This window comes from Micropterus dolomieu, linkage group LG22, assembly GCF_021292245.1.
Source record: "Micropterus dolomieu isolate WLL.071019.BEF.003 ecotype Adirondacks linkage group LG22, ASM2129224v1, whole genome shotgun sequence".
Lineage (NCBI taxonomy): Eukaryota > Metazoa > Chordata > Actinopteri > Centrarchiformes > Centrarchidae > Micropterus > Micropterus dolomieu.
The window spans coordinates 24,975,873-24,990,424 of record NC_060171.1 but is presented as its reverse complement, the minus strand read 5'-3'; the positions used below and the strand labels follow the sequence as shown (position 1 = coordinate 24,990,424).

The following is a 14,552-nucleotide window of genomic DNA, read 5'->3' as shown; positions in this document are numbered from 1 at the left end:
CACACAGTCAGTATTGATTACTGGGTTAATGCCTTTAAATTAGGCTCCAAGTAGCACACAGCGCCCGTGTGTTGTAGCATTGTGAGTGTTAATTGGATGCATTAATGTTTAGTGATGTGCTCTGTTTGTGTGTGTCATGTGTCTGCCTGCTTCTCTGTCTGCTGTCTGTATAGTCCCCTCTGCCATCTTCTCAATCTTTCTGTGTGACTAAACACCAGGACATTTGACCAAAAGATCATGAGAGAATTTCTACAGTAGTGGAGTGGATTTACTTATCACATAAGTATAGTGACATCAACTGACTCTGGGAAACTCAAATTATGACAAAAAAAATAAATAAAAAAATAAGCGAACTGTTGGCCATGCAAATGTATTTTATAGTTAGTGGAACATAAAGGGCATTACTGTACAAAGTAAACTATCTACTCTGGTCTAGCTATGAGCGGCAACAGGAAGGGAAGAAAAGCATTCCAGCATTTACAACCAAACAGATTTATCCTCCCATTTTACACTGTTCTGTAAAGTGGATAAGCTTAAAAGACTGTACAGGAGGAGAAACTTCCCCCAAATTCCTCTGAGGAAAAACAGTCCATCTTTTCCCACCTGATGCTTCAAGTTGTGACAGATGAAATAATCCACTCGTAGAGAAGGCTGCAGCCTCATGTAAACATTTTCACTTTGTGGAATGTGGAGTCTGATCTCTGGCAGGAAGGGTAGAGTGATATAAAAGCTGTCTTTCAACTGTACTAAAATATTCTGTCTTCATTAAACTCCTCAGAGTGTTTGAGATGTCTGAGTGAACTTTTGTTACTGAGATGGTAATGAAGCAACCTGCCACAGATCAGTATTAGTACACTGAGAACATTAACATGTCAAAATGTACTTAATTAAATCAAAACAGTGTCATGGTTATAGTCTGTCTGCTTATGTCCACAGTGCTGAATCACCTGAGTCACCCGAATATTCAACCCTCTGTTAAATGTCATGGCTAACAACACCTGCCGAAAATCTAAAATGTTGGCCATAAGGGACAAGCTTAACTAACTGAAGCACTAAACAGAAAACTATTTCTACAATGAGTTCCCAGTGAGGTTGGTGAAGTCACAAGTTAAGTGGTCACTCTGTACAGTGGATGACTTCAACGCAGCAGGACATGGGGATCACACACACACCTGATGTATCTGGACAGCTGCTGTCCGATGAGGAGAATGGGAGAGCTGGAGCCAAAGTTCCTGAAGCCAGATGAGTCAAAGGCTGTCTGCCTCCTACTTTATCTGTTTATCTATCTCCTTCTCTTGTGGGTATGCTTAGCTAACAGCTGACACTGTGCCTCAATTTGATTAAAACGGGGAATTATTCTGTTCTATTATTATAATAATTCACTTGCAAGAAATGAGTTTGGTCTGTTTAAGTTTGCTCTTGGTTGAATTTGCAATGCTAACAAAAAATCCTGAAAATGAGCAAAACGTTGGTACCATCACCCCGTCCACCATCTTGTGCACAGATCCACTACTGTGGTTTCCCACAAGATACAAAATATCTTGACATGAGCGGGCTAAGATAGGGAACCTCAGATTGGAGCAGTATTGATGGGAGTCTGTCCTAGAGTCTTTACAGTCATACTAAAACCACATACGCAGGCGTATATTGGCAAACCTCTATAGGTCTGCATAGAAAGTGTTTTGATTTTAAGGACACCTCGAGAAGACTTGACCAGGTGCCCCATCTGAACTACATCTGGTCTGATCACGAACTAAAGAGACTCATGTATGCCCTCTAAAAACCTATTCCATTGACACCAACTGAATATCAAAAGAAGAGCATCTATTTGACTCCGGCCTTCAGTCTGGCTGGTCACGGATTGAGGGCACAGGGGTTGAGGCTATAAGAAGGGCAGGTTGAGGGTTAGAGTAATGAGGTGCATGGATGAGTGAGCTAAAGCTGTGATTGAAGATTGAGGGTAGAGAATTAAGGGCAGGTGGAGGATAAAGGGGGGCCTAAGAGCTGGGGGGTTTAAACTGGAAGAAATATAATTTCACAAACACAAGAGGAAAGGACTCCCCTGGCAGTGAATCCACTTGTGCAAAAATCTGATTAACTGATCTGAATTATGATAAACAAAAAGGACAGTTTTTATTTTAATGGCACTATAATTAGCCAAGTCGATCGTTGACACTAAATGAAAACTGAAAAAACTAAGGAAAATGTATATTCAAGACATTTGTGGAGGGTCTTTTCCTACAATCACAGGAAAACGCCACTGAAATTTTGCCAAGAGCCAAACATCAAAGCAAAAGCATAATCTAAAATCAAAGATATACAATTATGCTGATCTGATACACTTTTAACCAAATATGCACACATGCATTTTTAATGGATCTTTAAAAGCTGTAAATGAATCATCATAGCCCAAGAAAGAGAGACCATCTTAAGCTTACAATCATCATCATTTGATTATCATGCAAGTTCAGAGAATCGCACAAAATATTAAGTAGAACCCCATGTTTCTTGAGCTGCAACTAACCAAACTGACAGCTCAAAGCAAACTTTAAAAGAGAGGGGGAATTTTAATGCTGTACTTGAGGATTCAAATTTTTTTTTGCTCCCAGTCTGACGCAACATCTGTAAGGCCAAAGCCGCACTGCGAGGGCATAATAATGAGGCTGCCTTGATCGAGACAGCTCACTGCAGTGCAGTTGAGTTGGTGGTTTAAACTGAGGCACAGATAAATATTTGCTTCCCATTCCTCTTCTCAAACCTTTAGATGAAACCTTAGAGCTCCTCACCTGACAAAGAAATCTCAAGACGACGAGGAGCAGAAACAGGCAGGATAATTACACACTTATGTTAGATTGAGGACTACAGACTGAAACACAAGAGCAGCAGAGCAAATCTGAAAAAAGGGAAACTTTCAGTTGTGCCAACACTTTCCCCCTACCAAAACATAAATATGCGCTCACAACTTCCCTGTGTACATTTTCAGCCATGCTAGCGGCGTGGCTCTAGGGATGACGATGCTGGTCAGTCAGTCATCCCCACACTTTGGTCCAGACTGAAATATCTCAGCATATAGTGGGTGCAGAGATAACGGTCTAGACCTACTCTATATTAAAGTGCAATGAGATAACTTTTGTTAGGAATTCGAGCTATAAAAAAAATAAAATAAATGAGCATGCTAAACATCAGCATATTTACATTGCCATTGTAAGCATGTTAGCATGCTGCTGTTAGCCTTTAGCTCAAAGAAGCACTCTGCCAAAGTACAGCCTCACAAAGATGCTAGCATGGCTACAGAATCATAGTCTTAACTTGTAGCTACAATAATGTAGCATTTTTTGTGGAAGGCAGGAAAAAAAGATGACAAATACAATGAAGTAGCAAAAATTTAATGAATGAAAAATTCTGAAATCCCCCAATCTTTTGTCTGCTATATGGCTTTGTTTTGCTATTGTTTTTATGTTAAGCCACTGTCATTGCTTCAAAGCTACTTTGCAATTTTCCAGGCCTGAATAAATGACTGAAAATCTGACATCTCTGGAAAGCTTACAATATCAGTTACTTACTGACCATTATAGGCTAAATGTGTATAGTTTGGTTATTTTTAGATATCTGTGCCCAGTGTTAGTTGTACACAGCTGTAGTTCAAATCACATCCTAATCTTTCCCCTTACTCAGTTTCAGACTGAGTGCCCTCACCGGGTCCTGCAGTGCAGCCTGAGGCCCAATCAGGCCCCTTGTCATAGTCCCAGTCCCAGCTAGCTGGGATTATTTTCTCATGTAGTATCTGCAGTTAAACCAAGCCATGGAGAATGAGGAAGTCCCCAATGACACCCCCCCCCCCACAGCACCCTTCCACAAAGGGGCACCAGAGGCCAATACGGGCCAACATAATCAGCCCCAACACACACTCATACAACTAGGGAAAGGACGTGAGAATGAGGCTTCACAAAGACCTCATTTCCAGATAATTATAGTGGAAGCCAATATGGAGGAAGTGAGTTATCTCCTCCAACCTAGCCTCAGGGAGGCTTTAACTGCCAATCCTCTCCCACTTTTCTAACAACCAGCGCCTGACTCTGAGAGCAGGCTCTTAGTGTGGCTCTCAGGCACTGAGATGACATGTCTTCCACCAAAAAAATGTCAGAATTTCTCATTAAAGGCCTTTGTCATCTTCCCCCCTGCGTAAACACAAACTTGACAAGCCCAGACAGGTGAAATCGGATGCCAGTTTTGCCTGCAGGGGGCAACGCCACACAGATCCACCCAAAGCTTTCGGATTACAACGTGAGATCTGAGCTGAGAGCGGCCACAGAATGTGATCGACCTTAGGGCAGCTGCTCAGAGCGCAAGAGCAAGGGACAAAGAGGGAGGAAGAAGAAAAGAACAGACAGATCAGCTTTCACTGCTCTTTGTTTCTCTACACTATAGCGAGTAAGACTGGGGCTTTCTCTTTTCTGTCTCCCACAGAGCCGGGAGACAGAGGCCATCCTTTTGCGTGTGTGTGCGTGTGTGCATGCGTGCTTGTGTGTGTGCCTACTGTCCAGTCATGCATGAGCCTCACAAGCAGCCAGGTTGCCATGAATCACACCCCTGTGACACGCCATTAACCAGGACAAATCACAGAACCACAGGGGAGACGGTAGCTTCCTCCACAGTGCCTGATTAAAAAGTAAGATATATGAGGCATGCCCACAGTGTCTGTTTCCATACTGGCCAGCTGACTGAGAAAGTGTATGCAGACACACAACTGTGCTGGCATTTTTGAATTGTTCCAAACAATCTTATTCCCTCTGCTATAATGGTGCTTCAGCAATTTCTGTCATCCTGCTCCAAGAGCAGATCACAATCTATAATTAAGGATGAGATTTTAAAAAAGTGTACTATTTTCTTCATGACCATTTGTCAGATAGGCTTTGCTCTACTTAGGGTTATGAGAAAAGGGGCAGACCAGGACAGTATCATGCTCATTCTATTTCCAGACAAGTCTGATCTAAAAAAAAAAAAAAAAAACACACCTTTGCTTTGCAGCTCATACCACTCCTATTAAACTATAATAAAATGGGCTGTCAGGAGTCTGCAGGGACTTCTTGCAGAGACCAATGTGCTCCACTTCATCCTAAGATTTAAAAAAATCCACCAGAAAAAAATGACACAACAAAGATTTTCAAAAACAGAGTTGCAGCTACAGATCTCTGCCGAGCTGGCTCCTTCACAGGATTTCCTTAAATAGACAATCATTAAAGCAATCGGTAGATGGAAATGTGGTAAACAGAAGCTTTAAATGACTGTCTTATGTTACGGCCACAGCAGGAACCTTCCCCGTCACCCAGGAACCATTAGAAACTTTACATTTGTTTCAAACGGACTAACCAGGGACTACATTTAGTTCTGGGTGCCACTCAGATAAATACTAGGATGGGAGAGACAGATTTGTAATGATTATTGACATTAAAAAACTAGTTAAAACAAACTAAACAAAGTTACGAAGTCTGCTTTCTGTCTAGTCCAAAGAGATTAAGAGAGAGAATGCGTTTGCTAATAAGGTGAGAGCATGTCACAGACAGGAGAGATGGAGTGGCAAACTAGAAAGCTAGAAAGTGAACAAAAGAAACAAATCTTAATTTAACGATTGTTTCCGCTCATTACATTCATCCAAACATGAATACAAAGAACAACATGATCATTGTGTTTTTTAATACGTTATCAGACTCAGACTAAATTTCCCAACCTTCAGTGTTCTTAAAATGTGGTGGAAACGCAAACAGGAAAGCGCAAAAGGGAATTCAGCTTCTTGTTTAGTTCCTGTGGCACCATATTTCCTGGAACAATCTCTGCCTACGTTTTGATTGAAAACTCATTAAATTATTCATTTGCATGGTCAAGAAGCAATCACAATCCCTGTGGTCAGCACGACAGGCACATCCATCTAACTGAGCAGAGTTGGCAGAGCTGTAGTCCAAGGATTCAGGTCAAGGAGCAGAGGTCAGTGGTTTGGTGACCAGAGGGTCAAGTTGTCTTGGACAGAAGGCCGCCAGCAGGGGGTCAGTGAGAGGACAGAGACAAAGGGCAGCACAGACAGAAACTGAATACGAGATATGTTGGATGTAAGTAGCCTTTTACAACCTCTAGCATGAATTAGTCTGCTGCGTTTAAATGTGTAAGTGTGCAAGAAACAGGGTTCTACACCAACCTTTTCCCAAGGAGCACACAAATAAATTTAGGAGCACAGCGAAAAATGTTCAAGTAACACAGAGTTTTGTCAAGATTTGTCGAAGTTTTTTTAAAATATTGAAATAGATGTTTTGAAAATTTGACATTAAAAACAGCTTTTAAAATAGTTAATAATTGTGTCATTTATGAAAACGGCTGACCAATGTTGCATAGCAGCATTTTCAGGGAATGGAAGAGCTTCACAGAAGCTTCAAAAGATAAAACAACTATAAATAGCCGACAAAACTTCATCACTCAACTTTAGATTATTGTATGGTTTAACATTAGCTGTTAGCCATGAAGAAACTCTTTGAAGCTATGAAACTGGGTGAGTGAGAAGGGACAGAACACAGCCAAAGGAGGACTGAGACTTTCTCCATGTGTGACCACTGGCAGTGGGACACAATGAGCAGTGGAGGAACACGGCTGACAGATCTTTATCCGTAAATGGCTGTTTTTTTTCCCCCGTATTTCCAAGCACCCCACATATCCATGGCTGGAACCGCAGCTATGGCTCCAGTTTCCATCTCAGGGGAGGGTGGAGGAGAGTTCACGCCAGAATTCACAAGACCTGCCTGGGGCTGTTCTGACACCAGCCACGGCTGCACACTCGGCTCAGGCCTCCTCCTGCTGCAAGCCACAATGAGCCTTTATTGTGAGGCTGATAAGCTAAGAGCTGAGACCATGGGAAACTCTTTCCAACTCCTCTCTGCACTACTAAAAACAGACCGAGTGCTTTGCAGGAACCAGAGACAGAGGGAGAGGTGACCACATAAAACAGTGTAGACATTCTGGGGTGTCCGCAGCAGAGAGACTGCATTATATTTTCAAATAAAAGACAGGGTTGGCTTCTTGGCTTTAAGCTATAATCAATCCAGCTTAAAGACACAAAAGGGGTTCAAGCCGTTATTTGACATTTCATTGACCACTTCTTTTTATAACACATTTCCCTCTCAACCTTCTCCCCAGGGCAGCAGCCCAACATGGAAGCCGTTGCTCAAAGGGTGGTCACTGGCTATTGATTAGGAGGGCGGCCAGCTCGAGGCCTGCTTCCCTCGGGTCATGAGGTCAAGGTAGAAGAAAGGAGAGGCGGGGGAGGGGACCAGGATGAGTTGCGTGGTCAGTAAATTAAACTTCTATTCATCAGTGTTATGGGTGGATGGGAAAGTTTACGACAGGGGGTGGAGGGAGGAATTGTTTTAGAGAAAAGTGTGGAACTTTACACTTAATGCAAATTGCATTTTAAGCCTCTGATTTATCAGACCCAAAAGAATCTGTGAGGTTTTAAGTGTGACATCATACATACATACATACATACCTACCTCGGATTGGACAATTTTATATTAGAAGCATTCCTCCCACGTGACGTTTTGTTGCAGAACATATATTATGTATATTATATTTACAATATACAAACTCAAGTATACAGTGGGAATGATATAAGACAAGTGTTTGGCTCGTCTTTGTCGAGTGCGGGAAACATTAATAGCAATTTCATAAACGCAGACGAGGCTTGACTTGTCAGCACAATGACAGTAGCTCGGTTGTCATTCCTACCAAACATTCGATTGTTTTGAATTGTATTATTTCAGGAAAGCTGGGAAGCCCGCCAGCAGTAGGCAGTCGGGAGTAGATAGATCAGATAAGGTGATTTAGTTGTTACTTAGAGACTGTACATATTTCAGTTTTTAAATACGGAATTTCTTATCACTTTTGGTTTTGGATTGTTTATGTCTCGCTGCTCTAAGGAAGTCAAAATAGTATACAGAACCTTGTCTCATTTTGGACAAAAAGGTGAAACAAAGGGGGAAATTTCTCAGTCAGGAACTAAAATTAGCCCATTTCTTAGAAGAAAACTAAAGTTTATAACAGGTTGGGTTCTATTTTCATAATCCCAGCCATCGGTTCTATTGGTTATGATGATATTGTACGTACCAAAGTAACTGCTGAAATCAAGTAACACAGCAACCTGCAATAAATTGTAGTATTCTTTTAAGAATGTATCCTATCCCTTCACTGGGTGCACATAAGTACTACAGATACCCAGATTACAGCAGTAGTTTAAATAAGGCTTTTACATTCAGCAACCACAGTCTTTTTAAACTGTGTTGGTGGTTAGATTATCGTTTGTTAAGAAGAAAAATCTACAGGGCACCGCTAAAATCTGGAGGGTTGTGTGGTAATCTGCAGGCTAACATGAAATATAAATATAAAGATTTGTGGAATCTTTCGCTATGTCCCCAAAATACTGGCTTTTTCCACCTCTGCTAGCCATACAGTGGCATAGCTGCATGGTTAGCATTGTCAGATCCAAAGCGTTGTATCTATTTTCATCAACTTTGTGGCACGTGTAAAAAAAACAAAATATTGACCAAATTATGCTGTACAGAAGCAGAATTACATCAATCAGCTTTATTGTCAAGTAGGTTTACAAATAGAAGGAATTAGCTTTGATGCTTAACAATTAACAATACACATAGCAGGTTGAAAAACATAAGAAAGATATCAATTGTATTTCAAAGGACTGATAAGAATTCCAGTTAACTGAATTATGCTTACTACACTTAACTTGAGTGGGTAACCTGATTAAAACCTGATTAAACATGCATATTGCAATAATCAGAATTGCCTTACTTGAGTCATAATCAAATTAGTGGAGTAGATGTACAGTGGTTGATCTGATGACTTAATGACTCACTAGTTTACACCACATAGAAATGATGCTCTTTACAGAGCATGACAGCTTGTTGAGAGTTACAGGAAAAAAGTATTTACCTAGTCTGTACATGAACTGCAAGCAGCGGGGGCCGTGCGAGTTGACTGGGGCGCCCCGCCGTGGCTTTGGGGGCCCGTGGCGAATAGATGTTCAGAGTTTGAAATTAAAGGGACTTGTGGTTATGCAAATCTAAAATGAATATATGTCCATGGGAGTGTTAATTGATATACGATTAATAGTGCCACCTAGAGGCCGATTGACGCCAAATTTGACACAGCCCCACGGGAAGGCCTGCCAGATAAGGACACTGCAAACCTAAGATATAACATCACATCCTGTTTTTAGTGTTTTTTGCAAACATTTGTTAGCTTATAATCGGGACATTGTGCGGCGGATCAGCTTGGTCCAGAGATGGTCTGTGCCAAGTTTGGTGCCGATTGGACTTAATTAAAATAGATTTCAGTTTTGGGACGCAATGAGCAGTGGAGGAACACGGCTGACAGATCTTTATCCGTAAATGACTCTTTTTTTCCCCCGTATTTCCAAGCACCCCACATATCCGTGGCTGGAACCGCGGCTAGATTTTTGCACCTAAGTTACTCTTGGGGCTGTGAACCTACCCTGTGAGTGTCGCATCTGTAGCACTTACCGTCTAGGCCGCAGTATGAGTTTTAGTGGCGGAAGAATAAAAAAAAAACCCTAATAACCAGGAGCAGTCCCCTATATAGTTGAGGTTAACATCTTCAGCACAGTGAGGCATTGCTGGTGGGAGAGGATGAGGACTTGGGACCCTATAAAACTCAGCTTCAGTTCCCAGAGAGGTTGATTAAAGTGGGGTACCCCAGACAAGCAGCATGCCTCAGCTTGTGAACAGATTGTCCTGATCAGTCAAAGCTTTGAAACAGAAAGGAAGAAGCCGAAACAGCAGATGTCACATTGTGAATGTAGGAAATAACAACCAGGAAGAGACTTCACTTATATCATGTTTGCACTCATCTTAAAAAGCTTTTGCCACCACTAAACACATAAACGGCTTACATTCTGCAGATGAATCGACTGAACACACACAGATGCAGATTAAAACAAGTCAACCAAGTCAGAGCTTATGACCTCCGCCTTCACTTATTCCTGCACTGACCTCATCCCCATCCCCCAATCTCCTTCCCCCTAATCCAGCCCTACTGGGTGGCAGACAGCAGCATGGCCTGATGGTCAAACTGTGTCTGTCTGCTGTACTGTCTGTCCATCTGCTGGGCCCCAGCAGTGGTTCACAGAAATTAAAGTCGTCTAGAAAGTAGCCAAAATCTCTAAAAATCCCCCTTCAGCTGTTCCTTTTATTTCACTTTTCCCCCTCAGTTTTAATTCCTGAGTGTTAGTTTCTCTAAGCTTGGTCCAATTTCATCCAGTTTCATTAACACCCTGTACACCCTATTACCCAATGCACTACAGCTCCACTGTGAATCTCATCCAGCTCATTACCACTCTGGTCCCACACAGATTCTTGTCTATGCCCAGACACCACCAATGGTCGGGGGGGCGGGGGGGTACAATAACGGTACATGGGTTGACTTGATCCTTTCTGGAAAGAAATTGAATTAACCAGTGTCAGTTACAACTGGAGGCAACACACTAGGCGTCTTGTTTTGTCTTCAGCATTTTTGTTTGGTTTAGGGATGCAGGGGCATGGATAGGGGTTGGTTTTGAATTAGTTTGCGTGTGGGTGGGGGACTGCACTAATGTCCTGGTGGCCTTTATAACTACATTGAAAAGCACAGCAGGGAAAGTGAGGTCTTGCTCGGCAGAGTTTATTAAAACTGCAAAAAGGGTGAGTGGCCACAGATGGTGCTGTCAATAACCAGTCACCCACCCATGCAAATGCACGCTCATGCACAAAGCACACACCAACACCACACCTAATACCATACGACTTGGTGGAAACACACACACACCTCTTCTATAACCGTGTGTGTGTGTGTGTGTGTGTGTGTGTGTGTGTGTGTGTGTGTGTGTGTGTGTGTGTGTGTGTGTGTGTGTGTGTGTGTGTGTGTGTGTGTTTTAAAAACAGATGGTAAGTGTGTGGATGGATGTGTGATGTTGTGGCTCCAGGGGGAGTTAAGATTCCATTAGTCTTTCAACCTCCAACCTCCATCAACACCTCTGAGAAGCTGTTAAGATGGAGCATCACGGATCCACCAATATCCACTGTGTGGAGTATAACTGCAAGAAGTGTAAAATTGTTTATTTCAGTGACAAAACATGCAACATCTGTTCATTGAAATGGCATATGAAAGCCATTTAGATTAATTAAAGGCTAAAAAGAGAAGACAGCAAGAAAAGTGGAGGAAAGTTTAGAATAGAAAAGGTATGAGTCCAATATCACATGCATTATTTCAATGGGCTTCAGGGCCCCGCAAATGCTATGTCTCCCAGGTTGCCATTCCTATTTGGACAGATTTCTGGATGACTTTACACGGAGAGAGAAACACTTCATGTGGCTCCAGCACGGTGTTAATGGGGCAAGATTTGACAGTCACAAAAAGGTCATGTTATAGTGACAGCTGGCAATGGATGTGCTCCCGCCCCCAAACTCCCAACTGACAATATTTACTAATCAAGAAGGCAAAGGTAACATGAGGACACAGGAGTCTCACAGCTGTTCTAACTTTCATAATGATTCTATTTTTAAGTAGAGACTGTGTGCATTCATAGAGACAGACTTGTACCCAAAGAAAATAAAATAAAGCATCAGTTAGTCAATCAATTAGTCAGTGGATAGAATTAATTGACAGTTACTCATCAAAAACTCAAAATAAAGTTGTACTTTGTTGTATGTATAAAATATATTGACTGTAAAGTTGACTGTAACAGAATCATGGACAAGTTTTGGGTTCCACTTTCTGTGAAAGCACTCCGCAAGCGACTGTATGTATTGACTATTTGCTTTAGTACTCATAATCTAGCATAGTTTTTTCAGTTTTTTTAGTTTCAGTAAGATGAGCCCAAAGAACCTTTCTAAATAAAGAGACGGCAGTTTCAGTACACCATACTTGCCTGGTGACACACTGGATTGATTTCACCATGAAGGACCAATTTAAAGCAAAATGACACTGTACATTACACAATCCATTGTGTAATGGACAGTGACCAACACGTACACGCTCATTTTCTGCCACGCAATTGGACAACATTAACTCCCACTATTACAGATGTAAAGAAACTAATGACTTTTAACCACAAGACAAATCCCATTAATTTGAAAGATAATCAAGACCATACCACCTCAGAGCAGTTTCCTGCTTTTAATCCCTGTGCATACAAACATGGGAGCAGACCTCTCTCTTTGAGTATGCAGAGGGGCAGGGCTCTGATTTCAAACGGCAGGGAATGCAGGTCAAAGGGGGTAGCTTTTATGATGATCTGGGAGAGGACCCCTGACAGAGGCTCAAGGGGTCCTGTCATCGGAGTCACGACCCCCGGGCCACAAACAACACTTTGCCCAAGAGAAAACACCACAGTGTTGCTATGCCCTGATCCACCGATCCACATGAACAGAGGACCACAGAGAACGCCTGCCAGTGTACCCACAACCTTTGTCTAGCCTGCTTAAAATTATTTAAATTGACTGTAACCGATGTGTGCTATAAAGCCAAAACAAATTCCACTGTCTTAACCCAATCTTCTTAATGTTTTTCCAAAACAAGCCTCTTGATGTAGATGCTGAATTTAGCAATTAGCAAAAATCAAATCCCCATGCTGCAGAGCTTTTTCTATAAAAGGATCATTTCCCTGAATTGCCAAAAAGACATCCATTTTCATCTGTGAAAGGGTAAAAAGCTGTTGCAGGGTACTTAAGAAGTGAATGTCATCTGAATGACAAATCCAGCCTAAAAACAGTAGTGTCAGCCATTGTGCGGAGGCTTTCAGACAGTCACCATAGGAAACTACATTAAATACCTCACATCTACTGACTTGAATAACAATGCCACTCAGCACACTGTTGCTGCCATGCCTTTGAAAAATGCTGAAAACACATGGATATAAAGATGACGCTCTCAGAAAAAATGGGAATTGTTGGTGTACATCTGCATAACTGCTGGATTACTGAATGACGGCAGACGAGACGACCACATTGTACGTGTTATTTGTCAAAATCGGGACAGTGAGCTTTGGGCTGAAGATCAATGTGCTTTCATAAGATGTGGCAAAACTGCCAGATATTTGTGGAAATATTGTTGGAATCAAAACATTTTTTTTAAACTGTGAGACAGTGAGGATGCAGGCCAAAAGATCAAACATCAGCTCCGGCTGTTCTGAGCTGCTTGTTGTTCTACTTCTTGAGTAATCAATGTCTGTTCACTGTTAGCCTCTGGCTGTCACAGCTACACTGCAGATGTGAGCCCACTCATTATCACTGCAAACTATTAACTCACAAAACGCTTTACAGCTGCAAAAAAAAAAAAAAAAAAAAAATCGGGAGCTGCTACAGAATAGCCTCCTTAACGTTGACAGAAATCATTGTCATCCACTACTAACTACTCATAAACTTGCGAGCCTGACAGCTATTATTTAAAATAAAAACAAAAACAGGGTCTGCATTTGCAGGAGTTGTCTGACCTACTAAAGAGTCATTATTATGCATGACAAGTATAAAGACAGAAAAAGTAAGGCCCTAAATGTAACAAATGATTATCCTCATACATCCTCAAAATGTCTTTGTCCAAAAAATACATTTCAATGACAATAAATAAAGCAACTCTAAAATTGAATACCAGCAGCGTATTTGCAATGCAAACAGAACAAGTACAGTACTTTATGCAAATAGCAACGCATTCCCTGTAATGTTCCTGTACGAATAAAAAAAAAAAAAATATCCTCACGGGAATGTTTACAATGCACGACAAACCCCAGTGCATTACCCTCGGAAGTGAATTCAACAAAACAATACACCTTAACATTGATTTACTGCAGCTACGGTGGTCTTAACAAGCAACAGCTATTATCAGCATCAGGTTGTTGTTATTACCCCGCTGGGTTCTGCTTGACAAATGGGAGGCTTCGTCATCTCTTGTTCAGCATCCCCTATGACTGTGCATCATCCGCTATTATAGGCTGAAAGCCCTTAGTCATCACCGCAGGGACAAGAAAGGGTGCTGAACATTCCTCGCAAATGAGCTTGAGCTCAACTCAATGCAATCTTGTAATTCCTCAAGCAGTACTGGTCCCTTCCATACTCTACCCCCCTTCTAAAACCTTGGGACAGAACCCCCCCCCCCCCTCCAGATTTAAGGTTGTATATGGCGACATGAAAAGGTGGTATTTCAGCATGCTAACTGCTCTGAAGAACAGAGCTGGTTGGCTTGAGGCCAAATCCCCATGGTTACCCTGGAGCAGCAACTGCCTCTTTCCTGTGCTGGTCTGTCTGGGGAATAAACTACCACTACTCTGCATGCATGGGGAGGCTTGAAGGAGACAGAGGGGACAAGGTGAATTAGGGTGGCATCATTGTGGTGCCTTGCACACCTCTAAATCACCTGCGTAAATCAGGGCAAAAGGCTGTTTCATGGTTTGGAGTGTAGGCTCGTGACATTAAGCAGGAAACAGAGAGGGTGTAGAGTAGTAAAATAAA

The 14,552-nt window shown here is 41.9% G+C and overlaps 1 protein-coding gene across 13 annotated transcripts in view; it reads right to left on the bottom strand.

The window, feature by feature from the left end:
- The window catches only part of srgap1a (SLIT-ROBO Rho GTPase activating protein 1a), a 96,500-nt gene that overhangs the window by 80,452 nt on the left and 1,496 nt on the right, over positions 1-14,552 (bottom strand). The window lies entirely within an intron of this gene.